The sequence below is a fragment of the Kogia breviceps genome, chromosome 1, assembly GCF_026419965.1.
Source record: "Kogia breviceps isolate mKogBre1 chromosome 1, mKogBre1 haplotype 1, whole genome shotgun sequence".
NCBI classification, from domain to species: domain Eukaryota; kingdom Metazoa; phylum Chordata; class Mammalia; order Artiodactyla; family Physeteridae; genus Kogia; species Kogia breviceps.
Window position 1 is genome coordinate 16,313,929 of NC_081310.1, and position 15,560 is coordinate 16,329,488.

The following is a 15,560-nucleotide window of genomic DNA, read 5'->3' on the forward strand; positions in this document are numbered from 1 at the left end:
CTGAGGGATGTTTGGAGAAATGAAAAAACTAATCCATGTAAGATGCAGAGCACAGGACACGTCCCATAGGAGGCATTTTTGATTATGACAGATACCTCATCAGTATATGTGTGATACGTCAGGCTAATTTATTTAGACCTGCTTATATATTTTTTGGCTCTTTGTCTTTATCTATTAAAGAGACTGTCCTCAATTTCTACAGGTTAGGCTGATCATCTAGGCAAATCACAACAATGAAAAACTCACACCTTGAACACATTGTGACAATTACCTGAATAACCAAGGAAAGAGTTACAAATGTGTTCTGCAAAGGAGAGCTTCACAAAATGTTAAGCCTGCATGGGTTTCTTATAATCAGTTCTTTTTTATTATTATTATTATTGAAGTATAGTTGATTTACAATGTTGTGCTAATTTCTGCTGTACAGCAAAATGACTCAATTATACACATATATACATTCTGATTTTACATTGTTTTCCATTATGGTTTATCCCAGCAGATCGGATATAGTTCCCTGTGCTCTACAGTAGGACCTTGTTTTTTATCCATTCTAAATGTAATAGTTTGCACCTACTAACCCCAAACTCCCCCAAACTCCAAACTCTTATAATCAGTTTTTATCCTTCCCTTGACACAGTTCACCTCGGAATAATGTAATAATCACAATAAAGATACAACTAAAGCAAAGTAATTAATTTCATGTGCTGTTTTGCCATCGATGAAACATGATAACCGTCTCCAGCAGGTCACAAATAATATCTTACAATAAAAAGCTCCACTAACGTTAAAGAAATGCTGTACATAGACTCTGAAAACTGAACCCCTCCTGCAGATTAGCCTCTGTATCAATGAGTCCTTTTGTTAGTGCACAAGGAAATAAAGGAGGTAGCAGTCAGCATGCAAGCTTTCCTTTGTAGATTTGAAAAGAAGATGATCCATGGAGATGTTTCTGATCTACAGTGAAACATAATATTCTGCTCAGGAGTTGACATTAGTATCACTATATTGGCGAAGGGGGAGCAGGGAGAGAGAGGAGACGCTGCATATTTTTTGCTTGTTTCCTCTCTCATCAACTGGAAACGTGACAGTATTAGTAGCAAGTGTTCTATCCGGTGTACAAAAACTGAGCACTTAGGCATTTTTGAGTGATAATTCAATAGGATTAAATTACACTCATGTGACAGCTCAACTTCACTAACGAGGTACATTTCAGTAAACTGTTGACAGAACTGTCTGGAAGGTTTCTTTATTTTACCAACATGTAACAACATGGGAAACGCATTAGTCAACTAGATGAAGATGAATAAGCAGTGAGGTCTAGGGGTATTTTACATTAATACCTGACAACCTGAAAGGGTTTTTTCACCTGTCCCATTTAGCCCAAGGCAGGCACAGAATCACTGGTACCTGTTAGTGTGATTGACTTACCAAAGCAATGAAGGGAATTACCTAGAAGAGGGCTGAGTGGAAAATATGTCAGAGAAATTTCTTTTCCTTCCAGTTAACAGGAAGCATGTTCCTTGCCAAGTGGGGGATGGTTGCCCTATATTTGAAAGAACGTTTCAAAGCTTTTCAGAGGGCTACACCAACATTTTCATTTGCAAATTCTTTGAGTTTGTCCTTACAGATGAAAAAATCTGTCTGTATAGATTTCTAGCCAGATGTTGATTGGGAATAGTGTAAGGTGCTCAACTAAATAATTTATTCCAAGCCAAGAAAAGAAAGAAAATATAGGAAACATGGAAGAACAGTAAATAGGAGACAAGGAGATATGCTTATGAAGGCATCAAATGCTTACTGAAAAGATGCTCTAGCTAAGATTATACTAGCCAATAAGAAGGCCATAAAATCATTTGCATCCTTTGAAAAATGTCCCCAAACTACTGTCCTTCTAGTGTCTGGCAAGTAGTATGTTTCAAGAGAAAAAGCTGACTCTAAGTGGATAAACATGGCAACCATTAGGGGGCGCTACAGATTCCAAAAAAGATATTTATATACCAAAGTCTACCTGTTTCACTCGACTCACAGACATAGAACACAAACTTATGGTTACCAAAGGGGAAAGGGTGGAGGGGATAAATTAGGAATTTGGGATTAAAATATACACACTACTGTACATAACATTGATAACCGACAAGGATGTACTTACTATACAGCACAGGGAACCGTACTGAATATCTTGTAATAACCTATAATGGAAAAGAATCTAAGAAAGAATAGATATATAGGTATATGTACAACTGAATCACTTTGCTGTACACCTGAAACTAACACAACATTGTAAATCAACTATATTTCAATGAAAATTTTAAAACCAAAATATAATATAGTAAAAACATAGTTATTCTCCATACCTAATCAACCTAAAAATGTTAATGTATTGATATATTCTCAAGGGAAGGTGTGCCACAAAGGAGAGGCAGAGGCAAAGATGGAAATACTTCCTTACTACATCTGTTGGCCAGAAATTACTTGAAACCACTGAGCATTTTAGAAGAATTAGGAGAAAAAAAAGAATCAGTGACACCTTTCACTCTTGAGTATCAAACACATAAAAGAGGATTGTCGGTTTAACTAACCCAAACTATCAGCTAATCCATAAACCACATCTGTTTCGCTTTGAGAGAATAAAGTATATAGGGTTTCTTTGCGGCAATTTACCTTTCTCATTTCATCTTGATACGGTGATTATTCCAGCGGTTTTGTATTTCCAGAATACACGATGATTTGCTGGAGGCCCCTGGGAGTCGGGCTAGGAGGGAGATGATGGAAAGATCTAAAAGACAAGAAACCGACTTTTCAGAGTTTCAGCTGTGTCAGCTCAAAGTATACTACCTGAGGGGTAACAAAGGTGAGAAAGCCATTCAGCAATATTGTCAACACACACACATACATATAAATGTCAAGCTGGACCTTGGAGTAAGACAGAAGTTCTGCCAATAGAAAAGCTCTAGGAGGTCTGAAAATATTGATGAAGGGTATGCTGAACAGAATGGAAACTATTACAAAAGGGCCAGCTAATTCCAGAAATGACTCTTTTTGGTGGCCTCAGACACTGTCTCTGACTCTCTGAACATTACTTCCAGCCTCAAGGATAATCATAATAACAATAATTGCTAAAATGTTCCCCATGTTCTGTTACTCACAAAAACTTCCATCACCTCATTTGCTCCTGTGAGGTAGGTAGGGTAAGTATTTTTATAAAACTTGACAGACGAAGAAGCTGACTTCAGCAACTGCCCACTCAGGCTGCAAAAGCAGCCAAATAAGACACGAACGCAGGTCCTCTGACTTCAAATCCAAGGACTTCATTTTCACGGTGCTGAAATGTCATGGAACGTCTAGAGGCAAACTTGCAGATTTTGAGCAGGGCTCGTACAATCCAAATGGGAATTAAATATCTTGGCAGGTTTTTGATCAGAGTGATCCTCACAGAGAATTCAAGAGGAAGGATTCCATCTTTCCACAGTCAGGCTAGGCATCTGGAAGACCAACAACTTGATTCTATCTTTCCTTTCCTTTTCTCTAACTGTATAAAAAAACACGGACCTGGCAGTTTCCAAAGTAGTGAAGGCCAAGCATTCTTTCTGAGTACTTTTTTTTTTTCTTACTCTATTACTTTTTTATTAATAGAAGCAATAGAACAAAAATATGAGGAACAGTGTTTGTAGATTTTTCCAGATATCTCTGTTACATAAATTTCTAGAAGTAGAATCACTGGGTTTAAAAATATGCACATGTAATATTTGATTTATGTAGCTAAACTGCTTTCCATTGAATTCTACTTCTTTTTAGTTGAAGTATAGTTGCTTTCCAATATTGTGTTAGTTTCGGGGTACAGCAAAGTGATTTGGTTCTATACACACACACATATGTATACACATATACAAACACACACATATATATCTCCTTTTTTCTATTCTTTTCCATGACAGGTTATTACAAGATATTGAATATAGTTCCTTTGCTATACAGTAAATCCTTGTTGTTAATCTATTTTATATATGTTAGTATGTGTCTGTTAATCCCATACTTGAGTCCTTTCACATTACAGAACAATATAAAATTAATAATAAAAGCAAACTAGAACAGAGAAGGAAAATAAGACATCATGCCTATAAAATATTTTAGTATAAGGTCTCAGTTGAAAACACTTATCTGAACAGTAATACTTTTCTCACCCAACAGTGTGTATATAGTAGTTGCTAAAGCTTGGACCATATCTACTTATAAGACAGTTCTAAACAATGTTAGGTCAAAAGAATGGCCTGGCTGTTATTCTGATCAAGTAAAACTTGTCAAGTAATAGCTTGATGTAAACGGTTTTAAATTAAAAATGAACAATGAAGTTTTGTCTGGGATTGACTCAGCTATCTAGTCAATTATTTTGTAAAGTTTAAACAATATTAATAGCCCACAATAGTTAAGATTTTTTTGACTGCTTACTGTGAGCCAGAAACTGTGCACTTACAAGCATTATGTAATTTCATATTGCTACAGTTATATGAATGTCGGTGCTATTATTAGCCACATAGAGAAGAATGCAAAAAACAGACTTAGAGCCTAGGTAACTTGCCCACATTACACAGCTAGTAATCAGTCGAGTACCACTTGAATCCAGGTCTGTATGATTTCAGAGTCTAAACCCTTTACTATGCCCACTTGACTCTACCTTGGCCAGATACTCTGTCTCAATTAACTTCCTAATGTTCTGCTATATCCCTGATTCTGGTTATCAAACCCAGAGAGAGCTGACTTTAGGAAGATGGAATGAAGTTAAATCAACTGAGAGCAAAATAGAACACACATTAATAGGAAAGCCTGCTTTCCGTAATGGGGTAGTTTGGCGCCAAGCTGAGTAACCAGTGCATGGCCAGGAATAGTATCAGAAATAATTCTTTTCAAATAAGAAATTAATCTTCCAGATATACTTGAATTTAAATATAAAAATATATTACAAACATTCTAAAATTGTGTGTAACAGGAAAAGACACAAAATTTAGATGGAACCAGAAGAATAAATAAATTATGACAAATACATATGATAGAGTACTGTGCAACCTTAAAAGAAATTAAATAGATTAATGTGTGCGAATACAGATCAGTCACCAAGATATAGTGTTACAAGAAAAATCAAGGCTCTGACTAGCATGACCAGTAAGTTACCAAACAGATCTTAAAAGATAGACATACAGGGCTTCCCCGGTGGCGCAGTGGTTGAGAGTCCGCCTGCCGATGCAGGTGACATGGGTTCGTGCCCCGGTCCGGGAAAATCCCAGGTGCCGCGGAGCGGCTGGGCCCGTGAGCCAAGGCCGCTGAGCCTGCGCGTCTGGAGCCTGTGCTCCGCAACGGGAGAGGCCACAACAGTGAGAGGCCCGCGTACCGCAAAAAAAAAAAAAAAAAAAGATAGACATACAAATTCATGCAAAATAGAATATCACTGGAAAGATCTACAAGATCCTGGTATTGTCTCTGGAGAGGGTTAACTGTGATTCAGAGAAAAGAGAAAGTCTACTTTTTACTACATAATTATTTGTATTGTTCTATCTTTTATCATGTACATAAATTACTTAAAAGTATTTTAACATTAATAAATAATAATAGGTGTGCAATCTATGTTTGTGGATCTGACCAATGACTGGAACACATAGGTCATGCCAACCTAGAAGCATTGGACTTGGAAACACACACAAAAAATTTTAATTTGGCTCTGTCACCAACTAGCAGGGCAGGGTTTGTGTAAGGGACTTAAATCTTTTAGCTACAATTTCATGTATGGGAAATTGGTATAACAGCATCTCAGATTCTCAAGGATGAGATGAGATAATATACAGCAAAGCATTCTCTGAAGTGTAAAAATGCAAGGAATTATTATTGTTTGTTGTTGCTGAAGCAGGCTCTGGTTCCGATTAGGAAGCCATGTCTTCAGAAAGGGGGGACTTACCACGTCTAGCCTGACTCGCCACGTCAAGCAGATCAACCAAATATTTGCCAAATATCCACTTCACTTTGTACCATATTCCCATTCTTTAGCAACTAGATGTGAAAATATTTGTGATTTCTCCTTTAGAAAGAGGAAAATGTTTGTTTGCAGAAATGGTTGTTTCTTGGGGGTAGAAGGTAAACGTAAGAGGGACCTCGGCAAGATGGAGAGAAACAATCTTGTTCCTTTAAAGAAGAAGGTGAAGAGGAGAGAGGAATGGATAAAGGCTGAGACCAGCGAAAGATAGGGCACTCAGCAATGTGACCTCACCAGACCGCTTGTCATTAGAATCACAGAAGGGCGGACATGAGTAGCGTTTAGAAGAAGCTACTTAAAAAGCTGAGGACAACGCACACGGGGTCTCTCAAGACAACAGAGACAGGGAGAATGAGAGTGCGGTTAAGAGAGAGATGCACAGGAAGTAAAAACCCAGCACCCCTCAGAAATATGAGGAAGAGTCTTGGACTGTCACAGACATGGACTGGGACCCAGGTTTACCCGAGAAGTCCAAGGGGCAGGGGCCCAAGCTGACCGCAGGGTAATGTACTGTTTCCCCAGATGCATGCTTGGCCAGCAGTACGCCCGAGTATTAGACCGAGTTTACAGAATGCAACTCCTGGACAGCCAGCCCAGTGGACCGATTTTCCACAATCAGCAGGAACATTCCTGGGTGAAGCGCAAATTGCTTTCCCTGGTGCTTGACGCTTCCAAATCATAACGATAATTGCTGCTGTGTTGCAAGCTGGGCTTATGCACAACGCAGGGGTTAGTGCCCTCCCCTCAGGAAGGCTACGGAGGAGTCGGGACTCCACACCTCTGATTGTGACAAATGCCTAGTTTCCCTGCTAATCAGTGCACAGTAGTAGGTATTTTGTAATCTCACTAAAGCGGAAAACCCCACACATCTCAGCCCCAAAAAATCAAATCAAATCTACTGCTTCTATATATTTCTGGTAAGAAGTGAAATACATTCAGTTTTAATCACATGAGCAGTCAATCAAATATCGAATTGAAAACAATGAACTACAAAGAGCCGCCTCGAAGTCACTTAGCATTGATAAATTAGTAATGTATTATTAAATTATTCATATCTTTTTTTCTTCCTTCAGACTCTAATGATATACTGTACACAGCCCTGATCATTTACTTAGGCTGAGTCCATTCATTTAATTATGCTGCTAAACTTGGGGTCATGAGAGTTTCCAGGCAAGCTTATCACGAATATAGAGAACACGTTCCTTATTGTCCCCAGTGGCTAAGTGCTAAAATGCTATTTAGTGCTCATAAGGTTAATGTCCTGCTTATGTAAATTGTCCAATTTAACATTCAGCAGCGGTAGCATAAATTCTGGCTCCAGGATTTCATTAAACGTATGTTCAAACTAGTTGACCTTAAAGGTTAACAAGCACAAGTTAAACAGGACAATTATTTAACTCACTTCTTATCAAGAGACTGAAGTGTACTAGCCATTTAATAGCTCCGCAGACTTCACAATTAGAATTCTTAGAAGGTCTCTGATAAAACAGCAGGTCATGAATTTTCATAAGGATGTCAGATAATAACTATTTATCTGCACTTGTTTTTTCTTTCTTATAAACTTAAACTTTGATCTTAACATTCAATTAGAAATGAGTCCACAGAGAAGGACTAGGTAACTCAGGTTGCTAGGGTTCACCTTCATTTGGGTCTGCCCGGGGGTTTAAAATATCATTTATGCATCGTCATTCATGAAAATTAACATGAAAGTCAGGGACTCACCATTAAGTGTGCAGAGCTCAAATGAAGCATGGGGCCCAACACTGAGTTACAACATCTCTTTTACTGGTTTGGGACATTAGATTAAACATTTGATTCTTTTCTTAAAAGACCCCCAAATGCCTATTACCCTCCTGGAAAAAAAAATGCATTCTCCTTCGCTTTTATATTATGATGCGTTTTAATATAGCAGAAAGTTAGATGCTTCAAGACATCCTTTTCCTCGCCAGTCTGGTCTCTTCTCCTGCTCTCCTTGGGCATTTTTTGTGAAATGGGAGCGAATCTCTGGAAGCGATCGCTAAGGCCCTGTTACTTACGCTGGGGTGAAGCTTGGAGCGAAGTCCGTGGGCTGACGTTTGCATGTGCTTCTCTCTGCGGGAGGAATGAGGCAGTGGCTGCGGGGATGCATTAAATGGGTAACCACACACCAGCCATCTCAACAGTTGGTGGCCACTGTCCACCAGGAAAAGGCACAGAAACCTTCTCTCCTTGCAGGTTTAATTGTTTAGACTGCAGGTTCTTTGGAAAAACAAAGCAGCACATAAGAGCAAATAGGACTTTATCAATAAATCATGAGCTGAATTTCTGTTAGGAGCTGAAATGAAGCAAAATGGGTCCAATTTGCCTGTAGGTACATTGGGGGTATGATAAGTAATTTTTAAAATTTGGTAATGTGCGTTAAAGGTAATTAAATGTAACGATAGAAAAGGAAGAGATGGATAGATAGATAGATAGATAGATAGATAGATAGATAGATAGATGGATAAATAGGTGTTAAATATATCTATGCTTGGCCCAGTTCCTCTTTCTGCCTTCCTCATTCCCCCAGAGGTTACTTATTTTTAGGAGCTGTTTTAAAAAAAATAATATAAGGAAGAAATATTTTCTAGCATGAAGAGACGTGACAGTGTTTTATACCCTCTTGCGTTGCTCTTCATCCAAACTTCATCTTTTGAATATTGGCTTCAAATCCTGCCTAAAAGGGGACATAAATAAAGTGAAATGGCTAGTGGACTAAAAACACTTATGATCAGGTTTTCATAACGAACATTATTGATAGCTTCTACCGCGCGGGCACCTGCACACAGTGCAATATCCATTTCTAAAGTAAGATTTAGAGCCCTATTTGCAATAAAAAGGCTAGCACATGCAAATAAAGAATTCGAGAGCGAGGCCGGCAACGGCCCTCCCCCAAGAGAGGGAGGAAAGACCTCTTTCCCTAGCAGAACTGACCACAGGAGACACAGAACACTTTTTCAGATTTCAGACGTGGCTGGGCATTTCATGGCGTCCTGGGAGGGTCTTCAGGGACAGAAAATTGTTAAGCCCTTAATTTGGAAACGACCACTTCTTTCTACTCAATGGCTTAGTATTTGCACTTGGTCAGGCAAATAAATGTGCATTTCCGTACATTGAAACAATAACAAAATCGTTTTGCAGGAAATGTAACACAACACTAATAAGGAAGCAGGCAAGATGGGGATATTTTCATGGAGTCTGGTGCTTTCCATGTCCATTTTCAGGTGATGTTCCTGTTGTTGTTGTTGTTTTTTCCTGTAAAGATTTCTATTTTAGTAAAGACAGTTGAAGAAAAGCCTTTGAGATGACTAGAAATTTATTTTGTATTCAAAAATTTTCTTATCAATAACCCTCTCTTTAAAAATATTTTAGCTGTAGTAACAATAAGAAGATGCTAGCAAAACAGAAAGCCTTTTATCTGATTCTTGCTATTGAGATAGCATTTGGAAGGCATAATTTTCTTCTCTTTTAGTTCTTACTATTCCCATCTCAGCAAAAAAAAAATTTTTTTTCTTCAAACTCTGGACTTTATTATTCTAAACAAATTAAGTTCAGATTACATAGGAAACTGGAAATTATGGCTTTATTAAATTAAATTAATTCAAAAGAGCATTGGATTTGTGGGACTTGTATAGTTACTCATATCTACAGCTTCTATTATGGTAGAATAATAATAATAATAATAATAATAATTCCCTCCTTCAATTATACTGAAAATATGAATCCCAGTATACAGTCCCCCTTGGAACTGGGCATTAATGTTAGAGATTGTCACCTCTGTACTCTAAAGAATAGTGATAGTTTGCAAGTTATATAGCAATCAACAGCAAAACATGTCTCTCTCCCTTCAGGATCTCATGGTACTGCAAAGTATTACTGAGAGAGAAAAATGTTTTATACGGGAAATTGCAACCAAGATTTCACACATAACTGTATCAGTGTTTAGTTGTGAGTCCCTATTTTTGTCCTTTCTTTTCTCCGAATTTCAGTGTAACAGAGAACAAAGAAAGACATGAAAAGGAGGATGCAGAATGACTGAAAACTCTTCATAAATGGCAAACTCATTGCTCAGAGACAAGCTGAGGCCTCATTGCTGAAGACAGACACAGCCCAGGTGCCCGGATGCAATCAATGCTACCTGGGAGGGAGCTGGGAACGATGAGACAAGTGTGACGCTGCTCCCCCCATCCCCTCACCCCACCCACTCCCACCTCCAGAGCAAAGAAAGGGCCAGCAGTCCAAATCACAAATCCAGCCTGCTGCGGACGAACACCGATCCAGACAGTGTCTACTATGTGAGAGACGGCTCAAAGGGATGCTCAAGTCTTGTGACAGCTATAGGGTTGTGACATGCCAGGAATGAGTGGCAGCTGGCGGAAGACAAGTGGAAGACACCCTAGCATAAGAGAGGGAAGGAGGTTGCCATGAGTTGAATTGTCTCCCCCAGAAAGACATGCTGAGGTCCTGATCTTTGGTCCCTGTAATATGAGCTTATTTGGCAGGTGCAATCGAGTTAAGATGAGGTTGTACTGTATTAGACTGCACCCTAAATCTAATAACTGGTGTCCTTATAAAGAGAGAGAGAGATTCAGAGACAGAGAGAGAATGCCGTATAGTGATGCAGGCAGAGACCGGAGTGATGTATATTCGAGCCAGGGAACTCCAAGGATGGCGGGCAACCACCAGAAGCTAGGAGAGGGCCATGGAACATCTGTCTCCCTCAGAGTATACAGAAGGAAGCAACCCTGCTAAAACCTTGATTTCAAATTTCTAGTCTCCAGTATGATGAAAGAATACATTTCTGCTATTTTACGCCAACTGGAATGTGGTACTTTGTGGCAGCCCTAGGAAACTAACGCAGAGGTGAACAGGAACTTGACCTACTGCCTTCTTCCCATCTTCTCCTAACAGTCCCCGAACCAGAATCCGCTTTGGTATGGTTCATACTCTCCTGACCAGACTCCAGACTGACTGGCACTGATTGCACTAAATGCAGAGAGTCGCCATGCAGAAGTCTTGATGTCCTGTCTCAAACTGGACCTGCCTCTTGGTCAATGATGTCAGTAGCCAGTGAGTCTTGATTACACTCTAGTTCCTCAGAATTGATTTTTTGAACTTCTATTAATTCCTCCTTACATCCTCAAATTTAAAAAAAAAAAAAAAAAAAAAAGGTCCTCAGCTCTCTTCTTCCATATTTTCCTCTAAAAACTGTCATGGCTTGGGCCTAGCTCCCTTTCACCTTCTAAAATCTACCAAGTATCACACTTATATGGTCATGCTCTTTATGGCAGGCAGGAACAGGCAAACGTAACTGCTAGATTGCATTTAGAGCTTAGGTTTGGGGCTTAAACTCCTTTGATGGAGGGAGAATAATTCTGGCAGCCTCTGCAGGCCTATCCTCAGATAATATGTCATGGTCTTCCTGCAGTGTTGATGCCTAGGAGCTTTTCAGACAAGACTGCCTGGCAGTAGTTCTCAGTTTAAGGTTAGATAATCATAACAATAATCGTTATGATAATCGCCACCATCTGTAACATCCACAACTCACAACTGTGACTCCAAAAAAGAAAGGTTTGGAGTTATGAATGGCAGACCATTTTGGATCAGGTTTCCAATGCTCATGACCTGTCCAGGGTTGGATTAATATGACACAAATGCCAGGACTAATTTTCACCCTCAGTAGATAATTATTCAAAATGAGTTACTAATGACACAGCACATATATGTGTGTATGTGTGTGTGTATATCTTCTTGACACCATTAACGATTACTCATATACTCTATACAAAGCTCCCATAAGATCTCTCCCCAAAAAAACTCTTTAAAAATTTTTAAAAAGTTTTTTTACATAATTTTAAAAGTTACTTTCTATTTACAGTTATCACAAAATATTGGCTATATTCCCCATGCTGTACAATACACCCTGCAGCCTATCTTATACCCAGTAGTTTATACTTCCCCCTCCACTGCCCCCCCCAACTGGTAACCACTAGTTTGTTCTTTATATCTGCGAGACTGCTTCTTTTTTGTTTTATTCACTAGTTTGTTGTATTTTTCAGATTCCATATATAAGTGATATCATACAGTATTTGTCTTTCTCTGTCTGACTTATTTCAGTTAGTATAATGCCCTCCAAGTCCATCCATGTTGCTGTAAGTGGCAAAATGTTGTGCTTTTTTATGGCTGAGTAATATTCCAGTGTGTGTATATGTGTGTGTGTGTGTGTGTGTGTGTGTGTGTGTGTATGTATGTACCACATCTTCTTTATCCATTCATCTAATAATGGGCACTTAGGTTGCTTCCATAACTTGGTAATTGTAAATAATGCTGCTATGAACATTGGGGTGCATATATCTTTTTGAATTAGTGTTTTTGTTTCCAAAAGAACACGTATTCAACAATTTAAGGGGAAAAAACCCACCTTGTTGTATAATTTCCCCTTCACTAACTTTCCTGACTCTACTTCCAAAAGTCAACTATAGTTAACACCCAAGGCATATCATGGGATTTATGAAACTATCAAAACCTTCACAACTAACAGGAGAGATCTCATTTACTTAAATTTATGTCTATAGTTGTGAAAATGAAACATAATTTTAAAGGACTCTGTCTGCTGTGGAAGTTTTCCTCTGTTATAACTTCTGGGTAAAATTGAATACTCTTTGCCATTAACAGAGGGGTCAAAAGGATTCATTAAAGCAATAGCTTGTTATTTCATGGGCTTCTAACTAGCTGAAGGGAGAGAGAGAACCAATGAATCACGAGCATCCCTTTTGCTTTGCCTGCATGTCTCTTCCCCCTTTCCTCTTATATGTCTCCTTCTTATACCTCATGGATTAAACACCTAGTACACAAACGGACATTAAGTAGAGGCAGACATGAAACCATTTCAAGGATCTGATGTGGAAGAATGAGTATGAATTTGGAAGGCAGGGAATCCTAGTGCATCACTTACTAAGCTGTAACCTTTGGCAAGGAAGTTTACTCATTCATTCAACAAATACATAATGACCACCCACTCTGAGCTGGCCACTGGAGTTACAACAATAAATAAGGCAGACGTGGGCCCTTCACTCAAAATATTTCGTTCTATTTAACTGTCTTCTGCAAAGCTCAGCTTCCTCCTCTGTTAATTTGGCATAATTATAACATCAAATTCATGCGGAAAGTGTGAGGGAAGGAATGAAATACAATACATGTGAAGGAATTGTGAAGCCCAGTAAAATTAGCTATTGTTTCCACTGGATAGGAAATACCTTAAGAGTAAAAACGGTTTGCTATTTGCCTTTAGTAGGCCCTGCAGCTTGCACGATGCTTGGCGTTTAGTAGATACTCAGTGAACATTTATTGTATGATTATGAACACCAGCAGAGATCAGATTAGTCACTTCCTCATCTGCTCTTCACAACTGGTACAGCACTTTGAACAATACACGATGTGAGAGCACGTTATGTTCATCTCGTTATTCTTCTCGCCCTTCTTTACCTGACACAATCGCTGGAGCATAGATGGTGCTTGGAATTGATCTGAGTAAAATGTCTGTCAGTTCATAATCATTTCAAATAGAAAACTTAAGCAGGGAAGGATCAGCGCTCAGCCATGTCTGCTCCATGCCCTGCAGAACTGGGGTCCGTCACAGTCCTCTCTCACTGGTCAGCTGCCAATAGTGAGGATTTCATTATCAGCTCCACCCAGGTTTGGCAATGACCCTAAATATGCTTGTTAGTGTAGAAGAGACTGGGTGGATGTTGGACAAGGTTTCCGTGTGGAAGGGACTCAAAATAACATTTAGGTAATGAGAGGGTAGAGTTGTAGGGGAGGGAGTATATCCTTCAGTGAAAATAACATACACGAGGGACTGAAAATGGGAGATAAGATGGAAATTTTGTGAAACAAAGAAATCCACCATGCCTGAAGCATACGTCAGGAGGAGAGTGGTTCAAGATGAGGGGTGGGCAGGGGCTAGGGCTGGGTTGGCAACCTCTGCAATATTGACATTTGGGGCCAGAAAATTCTCTGATGTGGAGTTCTGTCCTGTGCCTTGTGGATGCTTAGCAGCACAATCGCTGTATGCGAACAGTATGCCCGGGTGGGATGACTAAAAATGGCTCCAGATATGGCCAAAGGCCCCTTGGGGGAAAAACTTCTGAGATTGAGAACCACTGGGCTGCTAGGCCATTGCAGGGCCTTGCAGGTCACATAAGGAAGTACAGGAGATCACTGTGACCTGACTTGCAGTTTGAAGAAATCATTTCCTGCTGAATCCATGCAGGGAGACCAACCAATTACATGGCAAGAAGTCCGCTGGAGGGAAAATGGAGGTTTCGACCAAGATAGTGGCAGTAGGATGGACAGAACCTGGTAGATTCAAGAGATATTAGGAAGTAGAATGCGAGTGGTATTCATAATCTTGCCAGGCATCTTTTTTCTGACCTTTTTCACTGTTCTATTTGACCCTACTCAAGGCCTGGGGAAGAACGAGCAGAGCAGGTTTTCTTGTTAATACCCATCTGATTTCAATTGGTTACATCTTTTTTTTCTGCTTCAGGAGACCTCTTTGCTTATTACTTACTGCTTATCACTATAATTTCTAACTCTTTACTTTTTATTAAGGTTGACATTGGAACTGTCCGTGAAGGACATTGTTTGCATTTCCTTTTGAAGAGAAGCTCAGGCCACACAGGCCCATTTTGATTATCTACCTGTTTTTCCTGGAGGCAGGAAATTACTAGAAGCTTGTCAAAGCAGTTCCCATCCTGCCACTGATCCCCATTTTACAAGGAAACTCAGGGAGGAATCCCAAGTATAAAGGAACAAAAAAGTAGCATTGATGAGTCTACCACAATCTGAGCTTGCTGAAGTCAGCAGAATGGTCTTCTGGTTATCTCACAGAAAAATCAACAGTAGTCAGAATATATTTATTACCCTACTTAGTGGATTTCAGGAACAATCTCGTCATGATCCCCCTCACACAGTATAAGGCCTTTTCCCTTAGTAAAAGGAGGAACCAAAGGTCATAGCTTCCCTGCAACTTCTATCCACTAATTAGAGAGACCCTTTACTAGGTGAGGCTGAACATAATTGGGCCATTACTTAATCCCATTACAAAATAAAAAATATACAATTTCATTTTTGTTGGTTTTCCTGTGAGTGAGACACAGATCATCAATGGATAGTCAAAGTGTGACAAGAATATTACTGACGGGTTTTCTAAATGTGAGATTCCAGCTCCAGGGATTCTATTAATATTCCTCACATTAAAGAACCTGAATGGACATGTAGCCATTTGGGACCTGCTTCTGATCCAAAGCGATTCTAAATACCTAGTTTTACCATTGTGAGCTGTATTCAATGGCAAGCTCAGGAAATAATATTGACACTCAGAGGAAAAATCTCTTCTTCAGTAAAGACACCAAGGTTTCCTTAAAGCCAACAATATTCCAGGAGCAATTTATTAAAATTCCTCCCCAAAAGATCTGTGGGTAAATATAAATAGAGGCAAAGCCATGGTACGCACTTCAAC

General features: G+C 39.3%; 1 long non-coding RNA gene across 1 annotated transcript in view; it reads right to left on the bottom strand.

Moving 5' to 3' along the window:
* The window catches only part of LOC131755439 (uncharacterized), a 54,276-nt gene that overhangs the window by 25,529 nt on the left and 13,187 nt on the right, over nt 1-15,560 (bottom strand). Inside the window, exon 3 of the long non-coding RNA XR_010839398.1 lies at nt 2,662-2,776. This is a non-coding gene — a long non-coding RNA (uncharacterized lncRNA). The remainder of the gene's footprint in view (nt 1-2,661; nt 2,777-15,560) is intronic.